This window comes from Dermochelys coriacea, chromosome 1 (assembly GCF_009764565.3).
Source record: "Dermochelys coriacea isolate rDerCor1 chromosome 1, rDerCor1.pri.v4, whole genome shotgun sequence".
Classification (NCBI taxonomy): domain Eukaryota; kingdom Metazoa; phylum Chordata; order Testudines; family Dermochelyidae; genus Dermochelys; species Dermochelys coriacea.
In genome coordinates, this window is record NC_050068.2 from 81,277,461 (window position 1) to 81,295,840 (window position 18,380).

At 44.5% G+C, this 18,380-nt stretch overlaps 1 protein-coding gene across 3 annotated transcripts in view; it reads left to right on the top strand.

The window, feature by feature from the left end:
* The window catches only part of SLAIN1 (SLAIN motif family member 1), a 73,699-nt gene that overhangs the window by 28,872 nt on the left and 26,447 nt on the right, over window positions 1-18,380 (top strand). Inside the window, exon 1 of one of the 3 annotated variants that reach the window (XM_038387959.2) lies at window positions 16,272-16,646. The exons of the other annotated variants lie outside the window; for them this stretch is intronic. The gene's annotated coding sequence lies outside the window, so the exon portion shown is untranslated. Of the gene's footprint in view, window positions 1-16,271; window positions 16,647-18,380 lie in introns of those variants that run through there. 3 annotated transcript variants of the gene reach the window in all.

The following is an 18,380-nucleotide window of genomic DNA, read 5'->3' on the forward strand; positions in this document are numbered from 1 at the left end:
CCAGTTATATTTAGCCTATGAGCCCTGAGGGGCACTCCTGGATTTGAGTTTAACTTCTAAATTTTGCACTTTGGTTCAGCAGAGACATCAAGTGTTGTGTAGAAAAACAAATTATGTGAGAAATAGGGTGGCAGACTCGAAAACCCTGCATAGAGTATTCAGGACTCTCTTGCTGTCAGGGACTTGAATCCTGCACAAAGATGCTGGGTAATTCCTGTTAAGCCATAAGGGCAGCTGGATCTTGTGGTTGGAGTGTGTCTCTTGGAGGTGGAGGGATCTTGGGACTGACCTGGACAGAAGTTCTAGGAACAGCTATGCTTAGGGAGAAAGCTTATGCTGAGATTTGATACTTTATTATTGGAATTACCAAGAAAGCTAAACCCCAGCGAAGGGGTGAGTTTGGATTAGGTGCAGTATGTGAAAATATTAAGAGAAGGATGGGAATTCCACCTGCTTACAGTATTATATTGGGGTTCATTCTATAATGCAAGAATTTTACCTTGGGCTCCAGATTCTGTAGTGTGTCTCATCTCGCTCCTGTGTTTTTGGGGCAAGCAGATCTGGTTGCCCATAGCAATACTAACGGTAACAACGCTATTAAAATTAGCAGAAGAAATAATTCTATTAGCACTGCTAAAGCTATTAGTGCTAATGTTCTTGTAGTGCTAATAGAGATGAGAAGAGCCACCTCTTGGCTGAGATATGCACATGATCACATGTATATCTTCACTGTCGCCCTTCCTTGTGGCACAGTTCTCTCTGGATGTGCAGGGGAAGGGGTGAGGCTGAGGGTTTGTCTTCACTATGGGGAGATCGATGCTGCTGCAATCGATGCAGCTGGTGTCGATTTTAGCAGGTCTAGTGAAGACCCACTAAATCAAGGGCAGAGCGCTCTCTGGTGGACCCTGATACTCCAGCTCCCTGACCAGAGTAAGGTAAGTCGACCGGAAAGCATCTCCCGTCAACACAGCGCAGTGAAGACACCGGGGTAAGTCAACTTAAGCTATGTCGACTCCAGCTACATTATTCACTTTTAACTTCGGTCTGAGTTGTTAGTAGCCTTAGCCCTGCCTACCTGAAAAACTTCTCCCAGTTCAGATCTTGGGCCTCTTCTCTTTCCTGTCTCTGGGTGGAATCATGCAATTCTTTTGCTCTTAGACTGGGACTTGGGTATAGCACCTGGTGTATACCAGCCTGTTATCACCCTCCAAGTCCAACTGGATTTCAGGGACCTGTGTTTCTTCCCTTCAGTAGCCTATGACTAGTGATATAGTGAACAACAGCCTTCTTAAAACAAATTTTTTATTTAGCAGTTGAACAAAGGATTTTAAAACAGACACACACATTTAGTCTCATCTAAACTTATGCTTCACTACAAGCTAAGTTAGATGGGCTGCCCTCTTAAGTTACAAGAAGCGCAGAACAGAACCAACTTTTATTTGCAGTGTTGTAGCTGTATTGGTCCCAGGATATGAGAGAGACGAGATGGGTGAGGTAATGCCTTTTATTGGACCAACATCTGTTGGTGGAAGGTACAAGCCTTCGAGCTTCGCAGAACCAAGTTGGTCCAATAAAAAATATTACCTCCCCTACCTTGTATCTTGCATTATCTTACATTCCTTTATGAAGCCAAGGAGCTCTTCAGAGCCAGCATGGTCTCAGTTTAACTCCCAGATACTCTATTCCCAGTCTGTTTCCTCTAGGTCCTCACCCTCACCCCATGTATGTCTGGATGCAATTACCATATATCACCCAATAGATATCATTATAAGGCCCAGGTGTGATGTCTTCCTTTTGTATCAGACTGGTTTTTCCTAATCAGACAGGCAGGCCATCTGGGACCTTGCCCCTGTGAGACAGTTACTCATTCAGCCTTAATGGCTTGTGATCAGTGGCCTTGTGACAGTATTTACATGTGGGGGAGTGTGTTGAAATAGTGTTTGGTCTTTGAGAGTGGAACAGACAGTCTCAGAAGTTAGATACATGAACCATATTGAGGTACAGATCAGTGTTAATTATCAAGCACTCCCACATTCATCACAGTGAGATTTTTGATGTGCATGTTCCCAGATCATCGGCAGGACACATTTTATAATCCTAAAATCAATATAATAACCTAATTTTGCCAAAAAAGGGGGGGAGTGGGGGGAGAGAGAGAAACATAGAATTAATTCACATGGTTTTAAACCAAACAAAATCTAGGTGGGGTGTTCCGGGGCGGGAAGGGATGGTGTGTACTGAAAATAAAATCCCCGGGCTTTTGCCAATTACAAAATCAAAGAGATTAAAAAAGAGAAGCTTAATTTTCTTGGGGGGGGGGGGGGGAAACAGTGCCAAAATTCCTGGGCAAAGGTATTAGAAAAGGGCCATAATACACCTTTCATTTACAATGTAAAATGTGGGCTGTTTCTGTCCTATGGAATATGTGAAAATTGTTTGCCTGGAAAAGAGGCTACAGTAGACTAATGCTTTCTGTAGTATACCCAACACTGTTCTCTGGTCTATGTAATCTTGTTATACAACAGACAGTCATAACTTTTTGAATCTGAACAAGTCTCCTTACAAACATTCTTTCTGACAAAGGTTTTTGGGAAAAAAGATAACCTGCAGCTTGTATGGGGACTGATTTTTTTTCCATGGCTTAAATGGTGGTTAGAACTTAAGTACTAGAAATTCACTGGGTACTTAGGGTTGCCAGGTATCTAGGTTTTTGACTGGAAAGTTCAGTCAAAAGGGGACCTGTCATAAATATAAAGGGAAGGGTAAACACCTTTAAAATCCCTCCTGGCCAGAGGAAAAACCCTTTAATCTGTAAAGGGTTAAGAAGCTAGGATAACCTTGCTGGCACCTGACCAAAATGACCAATGAGGAGACAAGATACTTTCAAAAGCTGGGAGGGGGGAAGAACAAAGGGTTCTCTCTGTCTGTGTGCTGTTTTGCCTGGAACAGAAAAGGAATGGAGTCTTAGAACGTAGTAAGTAATCTAGTTAGATGTGCGTTAGATTCTGTTTTGTTTAAATGGCTGATAAAATAAGCTGTGCTGAATGGAATGTATATTCCTGTTTTTGTGTCTTTTTGTAACTTAAGGTTTTGCCTAGAGGGATTCTCTGTTTTGAATCTGATTACTCTGTAAGGTATTTACCATCCTGATTTTACAGAGGTGATTCTTTTACTTCAATTAAAATTCTTCTTTTAAGAACCTGATTGCTTTTTCATTGTTCTTAAGATCCAAGGGTTTGGGTCTGTGTTCAACTATGCAAATTGGTGAGGATTTTTGTCAAGCCTTCCCAGAAAAGGGGGTGTAGGGTTTGGGAGGGTTTTGGGGGGAAAGACTTTTCCAAGCTCCAGGCTCTTTCCCTGTTATATAATTGTTAGATGCTTGGTGGTGGCAGCAATGAAGTCCAAGGGCAAAAGATAAAATAGTTTGTACCTAGGGGAAGTTTTAACCTAAATTGGGTTAAAAATAATCTTATGGAATTTTTCATGCAGGTCCCCACATCTGTACCTTAGAGTTCAGAGTGGGGAAAGAACCTTGACAGGACCTGTGCAGTGTATGGTCAGCACAGTAACTGCAATTGGCCTCTGCTGCCGGGAGGGTGGGAAGAGCGGCTGCTGCTGAAGGAGGAGGGTCCTGACAGTACATGGCATTTGAGGAGCAGGGCTGGCAGCTGGGTTCACTGCCCGTGACAGCTTGTCCCGCCTTCTCAGCCTCCCGGAACCCCGGCTCTCTCCAGCCCCTTGCTCCAGAGACCTGACCCCTGCTCTCCCCATCACTCCTCTGAGCCCAGCTTTGCAGGCAGCACGCGAGTCCCAGAAGAGCAAATGACTTTGAGGGGTGTGAGCGACGTGAATGGGTGGAAGCGAGTGATGGGGGGCCATGTAGTGTCCGGTTTTGAAAAACTGGAAAGTCAGCAACCCTACTAGTACTTCCAGTAACAGACATGTTGAGACTGCTAGTTATGCTACTCCTGACTTCTCCTTCTCTCTTTCAATGCCCATGATTAAAGCTGCTGCAAAAAGGACTTCCCCAAATCAATGGTATTGTGACTGCTCATGTTGCATTACAATGCAAAAGGAATAATATGTACTATATAGAAAATTAATGGGAAAATAAGTACTGGTGGCACTGATAACTCTAGAACTAGCACTCTGGGAAAAAATATCAATACTCTGGGGATCATGAAGGAACAGTTTCTCAGGGGATGATAAATAATGTTGCCAAAACTATGGAAAAGGCCATTCAGACAAAGTGCTATCATTGTAGGTCTAAAAACTGTTTCTTTGGCAGACTAAACTAAACCCATCCAATAAACAGATACAAGAGATTAATGAGACTTCTGTCTGGAAAAAGAACAAAACCCCCTAGTATAGATAAGGAAGAGAGGCTACATACTTCTCAAACTATGGCTAATGAAATGTGGGACACTTCTTTCTTAGATATAGAGAGCAAACTGACGACAAGATGAAGACCTCTCCTAGCTTGAAGACAAAAGCACATAAATAGGAATGCAGAGAACAATCCCTTCATGCTTGCTTGGTTGACCCACAGGTTATGAGAGCAGCTTAGTGCCCTCAAGTTGAACAGAAGTTGGAGGGTATCCTGCACTTTGCATAACTGGGCCTCATGTAGCTAAAATTCAAATTGGGTGTCAGACCCTTTTGTTGCCCTTACTAGACCCTGGGCTGGAGCCCAGTGGAATGGAAGGATCCTGGCTCCCATACCACAAACACCTCTGCAGGTCAAAGGGCCTATGCCCCCCATGAGCAAAGACTATCACAATTTGGTGGAGAATGTGGGCAACTTTCCCACTCCTGGAGAGAGGGTGGACTGACGGATCCAAACGGTCAGATAATCCCAGATCAGAAGACCTGGGTTTGGGAGGTTAGTTGAAATGGCCTAGAGTGTCTATTTAAGTGGATGACTGAGAACCAGCAGCAAGAACAGGTAGCCCAGCAGCAGCAACAGCTCCTGCAGTAAATGGCTGCCCAGCAGCAACAGCTGGTCTGAGATTTAGGGGCACGACAGCAGGAACAGCAGCAACGATTGCACAACAAGTCATGGCCTTAAAGCAGCCCCAAGGTCCTGCCGGTCCCCAGGAGCTATAAGCCAGAGCCAGGGGACCCCCTCCCGTATCCATGAAACTCACAAAGATGGGCCCTAAGACCCAGAGAGCTTCTTAGTAACAGTTGAATGGGTGGCAATGGCAGCCCAAAGGACACCTAGCCAGCTTGGCCATGTGTTGGCACTGTACCTGATGGGACCAGTCTGCTTGCAGCATCTGTCCCTGGGTGAAAGCAGCTATATTGGACTACCTCAACATCATGGAGGAGACTACCTGAAAGAAGTTCTGGGGGAGAAATACCCCAGAGGAGCCCGACCCCGCATGGTTGCCTAGAAACTGAGGGAACCTGTGCTGGTGATGGTTGAAGCGAGAGATGCAGACTGGACTCAAGGTGGCCAAGCTCATTCTGGTGAAGCAGTTCACCTGTCTGCGGGTAGGGGCTGGGTGCTTAAACACCAGCCAGAGTTCCTAGCCAACATGGTATGACTAATAGAGAATTATTTATCAGCAGAGACAGCCCTAACTGCCTTGCCCAAGCAGCTGCTGGAGGCCATGGGATTCCCTTGACTCAAAGGAGTGTCCAACCTTGGGAACTGGTGAGCAGACAGGGTGGTGTCTGAAGCCTCTTAAGGAGCCCAGCTGGCTACCAAGCCTGCCATCCATAGGAAACCCCAGCCTGTCTGACCCAAGCCCGGACAAAGGACCTTGGGACCATGTGGACTCCCCTGCCTGAAGGCCAGGAGGGAGAGCTAGACAAGGCAGCTACGGAAGGGTGCCCCCAGATATCAGGCCCCTGTCCAGTGGCTCCTCAGCCAACTGCAGGGGTATGCTTTTCACATGGGTGCCTGGGTCACCAGTATCATGAATGCTTGTATAGGGAGTGTGACTGACAGGTGTGGATGGCAGAAAGCCATGCCCATAAGCCCACCCTAGCAAAAGTAACTGTCTCTGTGCAGATAAATGGATCTGAGATTATGGGACTTGTGGATTCTAGATGTGGGCATGCCCTAGTCTGTGACAACTTAGTCTTCCAGGGGCCTTCAGGGTCTGGAACCATCTTCCTGCAATGTATTCATGAGGACGTTAAATCCTATCCCAGTGCATGAGTGCTGTTGACTATTGGGAAGAACACTAAGTCCCTTATAGTGAGGCTGGCCTCAACACTAGCCTACGCCATTATCTTGGGTCAGGATTGGGAGTATTTCTCTGAAGCATTGACCATCTCCTAAGACCCCAGAGGAAGTAGCCGAGGAGACCTGGGGAGATTGGCTGGCGTAGGTGAGAGCTGGACTCTGAAGAAGGGGGATCCAGCCACAAGGAAACTCCACCAGAAGGACATCTTAATTCTGAGGCCCTGTTAACCCTCCTAGAGGAGCGGGACATTCTGACCAGAGAGACCGATGTCAAAGGATCAGAGGGAGGACAAAACCTTAAGCTGGGCATGTAACTGACTGCTGGTAGTTAATTGGAAAGTGATAGACTGGATCTCATTAGGTTTGAATTTTGTAATAACTGAACGGTTCCAGAAACACCACTGAATGTATTGCTATGCAGTGCCAAATAAAAGTGCACAAATATAACAATTCAGACAGACCTTCTGATTATGCCTTTCCAGGAATGCTATATTATGCATATTGGGTCAGATCCTCAGCAGGTATATCCAGGGACTTAAATGGAGGTACACCAGCTGAGACTCAAAGTTAATTTTGAGGCCTTGTACAACAATTTTATAAAGAAGTTGACTGGTGTGTAATAACGTATGAAATAAACTTCTTCAGGTACTCCCATCTCTTATATGCTCTAGGACAGGCAGTTTTGTTTTGTGCATGCGTGTTTTGTTTTTGTTTTTTTCCAAAAAAATCTTTGTAGAGTTAGAACTGAACTGTTCTTTTAAAAACTTTTTCTCAGGTATCTTCTAACAAATATTCTTTAGCTAAACTAAAGTTGAAAAGTCATTTAATCAAACACGTTCTACTGTATTTGAAGTTGTATTTGACTGTTCTTGATTATATTAAACTAATGTGGGAAAAGGATTTAACTCCCCCTCCCCTCCTCCTCCCTCAGCAACCTTTAACTTTACTTTGATAGAAACTACCCTGGGTACTTAGAATTTTGGAGGTAAATTATGTTGTTGAAAATGAGAGAAACAAATACAGGGAGTATTCTATGGTTCCTCAGTAATCAGATGGTCTGAGAGCCTGTGAAGTCACATTACTTGGGTACCACAGGGATCGGTGCAATATAAAAGTTGGAGAGAGTTTATTCTTAATAGTTTCATTTTTAACTGCTTTCAGTTTGGGGTTTAGGCTACAATAATATTATTTTCATCTGAATATAGAAAAAGTGCTTTGGGAATACAACTATTGATGATTACTGCCAAGAATTTTGATATTTGAGAAAATGTTCTGTAACACTTTGCTTGCCATTATGTCATTATGACCATTGATAATGTATTTGTGTATTCAACTGCAGTACACTTCTGGGAAAAAAAACACAACAAAAGCAGGCTTTAAATGTAGGCGTACTTAACCTGTTGTGGGTAACAAACTTTTGACTGGGCAACTATTTTAGACCAGGCCTTTTAATATAGAAAGTACTCTTCGGTGTAAGTTGCACTGACTAAAGGTTGTGGCAGTTAAATCTAATGGGAATTACACTGTTTAAAATAAAATGCAAATGTGTCAAATATTTTCTCACTGTGTTTTACAGGCCGTTTCTTTGACAATGTTTATGGTCACGGATTATTTTATAGGTGGTATACAATTGCTAGTTGGTTCTCTCTAAAAATAAATAAATAAATAAAAAATTAAGGCATAGAAGAGGAAGGATGGTCCAGTAATTAGAACACTATCCAGGGCAATACAGACATTTTTGGGGGCCTGGGACAAAGTATGAAACTGCCCCCCCACCCCCAATATTGAAGGGAGGTGAGGGGAGTGGGTGGATTGGAGAGTGAGCTCAACCCACACTGACCTGGCAGTGGCAGCTTGGCTTCTGTCTTACAGGGCTGGACCAGGCTCCACACTCTGGGTGTTGTGACCTGGTGTGCAGCGTCTCAATGCCACTCAGGTTTGCCCTGGCTGCTCCTCCATCATGAACTCCACTCTGCCCAGGGGTCCCGGAGACCAGAAGATGCCCGCCGCCACCTTTAACAACCCCATGAATTTTTGAAATGCCTTTTCCTGATTGCCTGGCTTGGCAAGCAAACCTAGAAGCTCTCCATTGTTGTGTGCAGCTGCCCAATCGACCATGCCAGCTACACAGTCCAGATGTGATCATGCCTGGAGTAGACAAGAGGTATTGGATTTCCTGGGCTCGTGGAGAGAAGATGCTGTGCAGGTGCTGTTACAAAGCAGTGGTAGAAACATGGACATCTATGAGCAGATTGCCTAGGAGTTGCAGGCAAAGACATACAACAGGGATCAGCAGCAGTGCTGTGTGAAAGCGAAGGAACTGTGGCAGGCATACCAAAATCCAGTGCCAAGATGCAGACCTGGTGCTTTTACAATGAGTTGCATGCTTTACTTGGTGGAGTCTCTTCCAGCACCCATCAGAGCACTCTGGGTACATCAGAGGAACCCGAGACACAACGCGCCGCCCCCCACTGCCAGGAATAGCCAGGTGGAGGAGGATGGGGATACATGCCACTGAAAGGGTCCAGCTATGGCGCAAGCCAGGACCTGTTTGGGACCTCAGTCTTGGCAGTTTAACACGGGCAAGCCTGATGCAGGGGAAGGAACCTTGGGTAAGTATGTGTATGCATTTCCCATTACAATGTTTAAATGTAATGATGGGGCAGATAGCATAACATATGTTTTTTTTCTTCATTAATTTAATTTACTTGTACTAGAAGATGTAGTGGTACAACAAAGAAAAGTAGAGCTATTATCTGCTTTTCATTCCCCTGTAGAGTTAGGGAGGGAGGGAGATACAGGGAAGGTTGTTTATGTATACCAGAATGTCCGTTGAATCATCCTGAGGGAACTTGATGAAACTTTCATGGAGGTACTCTGCAGTCCTTTCCTGAAGGTTTCTGGGGATGGAAGTCTTTCTTCTTCCTCCGTGGTAGGACACTTTTTTTCCACAACACAACATGATAACTTCGGCAGGCACCACTGCAGTAAACAGGCTAGTGGCATACGGTCTCAAGTGGCTTCAGGACACCAGCAGCAGCTGTGCTCTCTGTGCCTTTGTCACCCTCCAGAGTGAGAGATCTGCTAAAATCATCACTGCCTATGGAAAACCGTGCCAGTATTCAGAACCATTGCACTATACTTGTATTGTTTCATGCAACTGAAGAATTCCCTCCTCATTTTTCCTCCAACTCCTTCCCTCTGGCGGGCCATACTTATGGCTGGTACTGTGAGTTGTGTGGTATGCAAGCGCTCCATAGCTGAACTATCAATAAACACAGGGCCATCCTTACCCATACACAAACTATGCAGCTGCGTAGGGCACCAGGACATTTGGGGCACCAAATTTCCTGTTGCCCTACTGCTTCTCCAGCGGCCAGCCCAATGCCCCCAGCCAGCTGAGCCATCCAGGAAAGCTGCTTCTGCCCCACTCCAGCCCTTACCCTGAGCTGCATCCCAGGGACTGCAGCAGGGGTTGGGCGCGGCGGGAAGTGGAGAGACCTGGCCCCAAACAGCTCCGCCGGCTTGTGCTGGGGGCAGTTTCCCCCTGCACCCCAAGCCTACTCCTGCCTCCCCTCCCCCGCAGAGGCCTGGGGCTGCCCCTCTGCAGAGGCCTGGGGCCAGCATAGGGCACCACAATGTCTAGGGATGGCCCTGAATAAGCATGTCTTGCTTAAAACTTACGGGATCAAGGGAACAGAATTCTGCAATGTTAACTTTCACTTTGTTATGACTGTACTTAAAATGATACCTCTGTTTGTTTGTTTTGTCTATAGCTGATGTTGTTGTGACCTTGAGTGATTTTCTTTCCCCCCCCCCCCCCACCATACTCGTGGAATACCTATGCTAGATTAGGAGGAGAAAGAAGCGGACTCAGGATGAGGTGTTTAGTGAGATACTGAACACCACTGATGAATAGAAGGCCTAGAGGGTGAATATTTCAGACACAGGAAAAAGAGGGAGATGCCCCAGGATGTAATGGGACTTCTTCAGCAGTAAACAGATGCTGTAGACTCTTGTGCATCTATGGGTTCAACAAGCACAGGTTTAACTCCATTTTAGCACCTCCTTCCACTCCACCCAATCCCCATCATTTGATGTGGCATCAGGGATCATATCTCTACCTCTACTACTCTACACCAGCGGCCAGAAAGGATAATCACAGTTTCACATAACCTGACCACTGAGCGTGAAGATTGATATATGTATAGCCAAAATGGATTGAAGTGGACATGAATATTCTTTTGTCTTGTTTAGTTCTGTTCCTTTAATTTATTTCTGAAGTTTTGATTGTATTTGTTTTTTTAATCACACAGTTTCTATGCACTGGTTTTGGTACGCAATTAAATCTATTTTTGGGAATATAATTTTTTTATTTCACAACATATGATACAGAATGCCTAGCGCTACTGAAATAACCCACTACTTGGTATTGTACAGTTCAACAGAACTCATGGGATTAGTGACAAACACAGACTAATAATTCTAAAGGTACAGGAAGTACTGCAAAATTAATAGGTAGATGGCCCTTATATAAATCCATGGTATGCCCCTGTCTTGAATACTGCGTACAGATGTGGTCCCTTCATCTCAAAAAAGATATACTGGTATTAGAAAAGGTTCAGAAAAGGGCAATTAAAATGATTGGGGGTTTGGAATGGGTCCCATATGAGGGCAGATTAAAGAGGCTAGGACTTTTCAGCTTGAAAAAGGAGTCTAAAGGGGGATATGATAGTTATATAAAATCATGAGTGGTGTGGAGAAAGTGAATAAGGAAAAGTTATTTACTTGTTCCCATAATATAAGAACTAGGGGCCACCAAATGAAATTAATGGACAGCAACTTTAAAACAAATAAAAGGAAGTTCTTCACTCAGCACACAGTCAACCTGTGGAACTCTTTGCCCTGAGGAGGTTGTGAAGGCTAGGACTATAACAGGGTTTAGAAGAGAACTAGATATATTCATGGAGGTTAAGTCCGTTAATGGCTATTAGCTAGAATGGGTAAGGAATGGTGTCCGTAGCCTCTGTTTGTCAGAGGGTGGAGATGGATGGCAGGAGAGAGATCGCTTGATCATTACCAGTTAGGTTCATTCCTTCTGGGGCACCTGGCATTGGCTACTGTCAGACAGGGTACTGGGCTGGATGGACCTTTGATCTGACCCAGGGTGGCCATTCTTATGTTCTTAACAAACAGTGTTATAATCATAAAGGTACAACACAGTTCCTAAGAGCCCCCCAAACTTAAGGGTCAGGTGGAGCAGTCTACCACACCGTATTACTGTCGCTGACTGTTAAAATGCTCTTTCAAGACTTCCCTCAGCCCCATAGCTCCACATTGAGCTCTTCTAATAGCCCTTAGTGTCTGGTTTTTCAGACTCATCTAACAGCCACTCCACCTCTGTTCTCCACCCCAATGGCAACTTTTTCCCCTTTGCCTCTCAGATATTATGTAGGACACAACAAGCAGCTATAACCATTGGGATATTTTTCTGAGATTCAATCTCATGAGTAAATACCGCCAGTGTCCCTTCAATCTACCAAACACGCATTCAGCTGTCATTCTGCATCTGCTGAGCTGGTCGTTGAATCTTTCCTTGGTGCTGTTGACATGGCTAGTGTACAGCTTCATGAGCCAGGGTAGCAAGGAATAGGCTGGATCTGCTAGGATCACTATTAGCATTGCAACATCTCTGAAAGAAATCTACCGCTTGAGGAAAAAATGTCCCTGGTTGCAGCTTTCTGAACAGTCCTGTGTTCTTAAGGATATGAGCATCATGCACCTTTCCTGAACAGCGAAAGCTTTTGTCAGTGAAGCATCCCTGGTGATCAACTGATGTTTGCATAACCACAGAAAGGTAGCCCTTTCTGTTGATGTAGTCTGTGGCAAGGTGGGTTGGTACCAGACTAAAAATGGTAATCTGCTGTCAAATCCCAGACAGACTGAAGAGCTACAAAATGATTTCTCAAAACTGGATGACTGGGCAATAAAATTGCAGATGAAATTCAATGTTAATAAATTCAAAGTAATGTATATTAGAAAACATAATCCCAACTATACATATAAAATGATGGGGTCTAAATTAGCTGTTACCACTCAAGAAAGAAATCTTGGAGTCATTGTGGATAGTTCTCCAATGTGCAGCAGCAGTCAAAAAAGCAAAAAGAGAGTTGTGAATCTTTAAGAAAGGGATAGATAAGACAGAAAAAATCATATTGCCTCTATATAAATCCATGGTACAGCCACATCTTGAATACTGCGTGCAGATATGGTTGCCCCTTCTTGAAAAAGATGTATTGGAATTGAAAAAGGTTCAGAAAAGGGCAACAAAAATTTTTAGGGGTGTGGAACGGCTGCCACATGAGGAGAGAGTAATAAGACTGGGACTTTTCAGCTTGGAAAAGAGACAACTAAGGGGGGGGATATGATGGTCTATAAAATCATGACTGGTGTGGAAAAAGTAAATAAGGAAGTGTTATCTACTCCTCATAATACAAGAACTAGGGGTCACCAAATGAAATGAATAGGCAGCAGGTTCAAAACAAACAAAAGGAAGTATTTTTTCACACAATGCATAGTCAACCTGTGGAACTCCTTGCCAGAGGATGTTGTGAAGGCCAACAAAGGGTTCAAAAAAAAAGCCATAGATGGACCTATTAGCCAGGATGGGCAGGGATGGTGTCCCTAGCCTCTGTTTGCCAGAAGCTGGGAATGGGTGACAGGGAATGGATCACTTGATGATTACACAGTTCTGTTCATTCTCTCTGAGGTACCTGGCATTGGCCACTGTTGGAAGACAGAATACTGGGCTAGATGGACCTTTGGTCTGACCCAGTATGATTGTTCTGGAACCCTGTTGCTGCTAATCCATCGACTATGTCCTGCACATGGCTGAGAGTCAATATCCTGCATCACAGGACATCCTGGACATTTGCATGACAATGGCCCTTGCTGTGGATTTTCCAACTCCAAAATTATTTCCCTCTAACTAGTAGCAATTTGATGTTTGCCTCTCATTCTGGTGTCCCTGCGCTGGAGGTCTTGGGCGAGCTTGGCCCGTAGATCCAGGAATGTGGCCTTTCACATCCAAAAGTTCTGCAGCTGCTGCTTGTTGTCCCAAACCTTCATTACTATGCAATCCTACCAGTCAGTGCTCATTTCTCAGGCCCAGAAGTGGCACTCCACTGTCTGCAGCTGCTCCATTAATGCCACCAACAACCTGGAAGTGGTTTTTGCTGTATCCCACAGTGCTCTCTCCTCTGTGAAATTGTCATGTTCCTCCCTGCTGTGGCGGTTCTTGTGGCTCTGCAAATACTGAAGGATCATGCGTCCTTTGTTTGAAACACTCATGAAAAGATGCAGAGCTTTGTGTGATCCATGCTTCTGTCCAGTATAGCAGACAGCAACAAGTGCTTTGTGGGTTTGTGAGATTTTACAAAGAGCAAAAATTATGGGATTGGGATGGCATTATGAGATGGAGATGGTGGCATGATGCAAGTTTGACTTCTCCTTCCTAGTCACCCCTGCACACTTGTTTCTGCCCCACTATGCATTGCCTGTATTTCCCAAAAGACTGTGTGCTGGATTATGGCGAGTTGCACACTGGGATACCAACCCATGGTGCACTCCACTGTGCATTGACACCAGCACTCCTAGCAAGCAGGTGTAATGCTTGTGCAAAGAGGCAAGTATGTACCTGCATGAGTGATCTACTGACTGTGGTGGCTTTACGCTGATGTAACTTGCATTGACTGAAGCTTGTAATATAGACATGGCCGCAGATATAGGTGGTACTGAGATCCCCAAAACTCACTGCTTGGCTGTTGCTTAAACTCATGTGGCACCTCAGTTTGCTGTAAAAGTTCCTGCCTCAGGGGAAATGCACTGCTGCCTCAGGTACGGACATGGATGCCTGTCTCACAGGTAAAGCCCTGTGTGATCATTAAACTGGATAAAGATACACATTTCTGTGCCTAGCTCTCTGGCAGAGCCTGATTCAGAAGGTGTGCTCAGAGGCCACCTAACTCCACACAACATGGATGAAGGAAACCATCTACCTTTAGCCCAGTGGTTAGGGCACTCACCTGGGATGTGGGAGACCCCAGTTCTCTCCTCCGCTGCCTGATGAGGAGAAGGGATTTGAACAGGCAGTTCTCACTTCTTAAGTGAGTGCCCTAATCACTGGGCTATAAAGTCATTCTTTGTCTCTGCTGACCCAATTAATATTCAGTTATTTAATAGAGAGCAGAACAGCTTCACCAAGAGGGATGGGGGGAGACCCACATCAGACTATCAGAGCAGCTGAGATTTATGCTGGGGTTATTTGTGTTAGCTTTGCACTCAGGAAAAAGGCACTTTGCATCTTCTGAACAAAAAAGCAAAAAGGAACATCAAGGAAGCCGCAAGAGGTTTGTGTGGGGTGGAGAGAGAGTTGGAGACGATAGATTCAAAGTGACTACAAATGTTCATGAAGCAGTAGAAATGTGGCTCTCTGCTGATGGCAAAGTTCCTACCGCTAACTAGATGGCTGAAGAAATTGTTGCTATCGTTCTAAAAGTACTGAATAAACTTCTAAAACAAAGCATAGAGGCTACCTCATCTGATGATAGTTGAGATTATTAACCTGGAATCACCACCACAGCTAGAAAGTCAAGATACTGACTGTGTAAACATATTGCACCTGATGAATTTAGTATATGTAAGTGCCTCTGCCTAACTTCCAATTTTGCAGGTACAATTTGGTGTCTGCAAACATCAACTCTAGTAATTTTTAGCATGAATTTCACAATTTTTTTTCTTTAAAGCCCCAGCCCATGGAGGCATTTAATTAGTGAGAATCTAAACTCACATTTAAAAAAAGTTTCTAGCACTCATGATTGCAGAGAAAAAGCTCAAAAATATGGCCTGAGTATACCCCAAAATTTAAAAAACAAACAAAAAAACCCCACAAGGTGTTACAGTCCTGGCTGTCCCCCTTGTGGACAGTGAACAGATTGCTATATTGGATCCAACCTTTGAATTCCTTGTGATTTCACACTCCCTGGGTCTTACTCCTAGGCACTCTGGCAGTACAAATAAATAATAATAATAATAATAATAATTATGATTACTGCTCCTAGCCCTACATCTCTCAGGTGTGCTTCCCAGGTGCAGACCCCATGTCTTGACACCTCTCTTGGTTGCAAAACAACATAGCTCAGTTGCCTTGACCCTGGAACTAGTGCTCAGCCCTCCCAAGCTCTCCTCCCCCACCAATAGTTTTATGCACATTTTCCCAGAGTTCCAGCCTCCATGACCTCTGGTGTGTAGGTTAGCTCTTTGGAGATAAAGTGGCAGAGATACCGTAAGGAACACATGCTTTGCAGACAAACTTCTTAAACATATTGTGACAAAGTTCCTGCTCTACCTTGGTGGGTTTTGCGCTTAATGGCGGATTTGCTCTCCTTGGAACTTCACAGCAGCCCTCAGCTTGGCCATTTTTCTGAATTCACTGTCCAAGTCAACTCCTCCTGTGTCTGACCAGGAGTTGGGAGGATTTGGGGGGAACCCAGGCCTGCCCTCTACTCCGGGTTCCATCCCAGGGCCCTGTGGAATGCAGCTGTCTAGAGTGCCTCCTGGAACAGCTGTGCAACAGTTACAACTCCCTGGGCTACTTCCCCATGGCCTCCTCCCAACACCTTCTTTATCCTCACCATAGGACCTTCCTGCTGGGTCTGATAATGCTTGTATACCTCAGTCCTCCAACAGTCCACGTTCTCACTCTCAGCTCCTCACACCACAAACTGAAGTGAGCTCCTTTTTAAAACCCAGGTGCCCTGATTAGCCTGCCTTAATTGATTCTAGCAGCTTCTTGATTGGCTGCAGGTGTTCTAATCAGCCTTTCTTAATTGTCTCCAGAAGGTTCCTGATTGTTCTAGAACCTTCCCTGTTACCTTACCCAGGGAAAAGGGACGTACTTAGCCTGGGGCTTCTATATCTGCCTTTTATTACTCTCCTATAGCCATCTGGCCCGACCCTGTCACAATATATACACTTTAGTCAGACAGCACAACATATTTCTAGATCTATGAAAAAACAATCACCTGAATACAACCCTTCCTCTGGACTTCTAACCACTCCCTGAAGTCTTGGGAGATTTGGTTGGTGTCCTTCAGCAGGGCCCAGTCCCCCTTGCCTAGAGCTGACTGAAATTCAGAATTTCCTGGGCTGCATGGCTCTCATGGCAGCTGGCTCATCAGGCTGTGGGAGTCAAGTAGGCCAGGAAAGTAGCTGCCCTGGGAATCTGGAAGCGCTGAGGACTCTGGCCCTGGGGCAGTTAGGATGGCTGGGCTGCTCAGAGCCACAGACCTTGGAAGCCTGGCGTCCCTAGCAGAGCACCGGACAATCTGACCAAAACCAGACGGTTCTGATGGAATCCTGCTTGTGGTTTGTCATAAGGTCATAGAACATGGTATGTTTCCACAAAACTTTTTGGGTTTGATGAATTGGAATTTTCTGATGAAACTCCTGCCTGTTCTGCTTCTCTTGCTAGAGAGCCTGTCTCTTTTTAAAACTAGTCTTAGACACGTTTTCTTTTTCTGTCCTTCTGCTGGGGTTTTTCCATCCCCAACCCCTCTCCACTGTGGGCTCCTGGCATAGAGGGTGGTTAACCATCAATGGCTCTGCCCCCATTGTCCCACCAGGACAAGGCTAGCCAGTTGTTGATAGCCCTTGGATGACTCTCTCATTCAGGGTAGGTGACAGCAAGACACCAGCCTCCGCCACCCCCCAACAGAAGAGAGATGATGCAATCCAAGAGGATGGTTACACAGTGTACAGTGAAGGACGAATCAAAGTTATATCCAAAATGGAGCCTGAAATACAACTTAGTTTTCACAGAATCAAATTGGGAACACGGACATAGCCCCAAACTATCATAGAAGGCAAATATTTGTTTATTTTATTATTATTTATTTATTATTTAATTTTTAAATCTCATGATTTAAGGTAAACTTATGATTTTGGGGGGGCTTGACTCATGACATTTGAATTCTTGGGGCTGCCAATACTGTAAATGTACCTTCAATTGTTGGCTCAAATGACATTGCAAATAAGATGTGGGCAGCGGTTCGCTGTTCCAGGCCAATGGGGGCTGCGGGAAGTGGTGCGGGCTGAGGGATATGCTGGCCGCCGCTTCCTGCAGCCCCCATTGGCCTGGAACGGTGAACCGCGGCCAGTGGGAGCTGCGATTGGCCAAACCTACGGATGCTGCAGATAAACAAACCGGCCCGACTCGCCAGCGGATTTCCCTGACGGGTCGTGTGCCAAAAGTTGTCCATTTACTAAATATAGCCCAAGACTAAATCCTCAAATCCAAAGAATTTGTAAATTCCAATTTGATTTGAACTTTGTTGTTTGAGGCCATCTGAGATTATTATCAAGTTACAGTACTTTAATTCCTTTTTCTGTGTGCCATGCAAACAGCTTAATCTGTCAGCACATCTTCTGAACCTATATAGAGTATACTCAGGTCATTTTTTTCAAGTTTTTCTCCATAGCTATGAGGGCTAGAAACTTGATTTTATTTTTTAAAATGGAAGCTGCGCTTCTCACATAATTTACTTTACTCTGGGAGCTGGGGCTTTAAGAAAAATACCAATCAGGCATAAGCATTCTTTGTTTCCTTATTTTGCATTTTATCTTATATTCTGTGGTGGAAGACTGCCTATCGGCAACAGTCAATGATGTGCAAATCCTTGCATGCTGTAGTAGCTTTTTATTATGTTAATCGGTGCAGCCTCAGAATCAGTCTAGGGTAAAATCATTACCTATTCCAGATTTTTGGTGAGTTTATAAATTTTTACATTAATTTCATATTTTCTCACACATACATACCCTCTTCCTCCAACCCATCTGTTTATGACTTCAACTTGGTATGTGAGTTCTCTGAACCTTGCTCTGTTGTCTTTGTGAGTACTGTGGAAATATTTATTTTGTGTGCTTTTGTTTTGATTTGTTTTTAAATTCAAGTGTAATGAAAACTTTTTGTAAATTTGATTCTAAACAATGGTGCTTACTAAATAAAATAACCCTAGGGAAGTTTAAAGGCTATAAAATGATTTTTTAGCATATGGTGCTTAAAGCTTCCAAAACAAGCAACATTAGTTTTTGACCCGTTTCCATCTAAAATATATTTGTTCCCCCG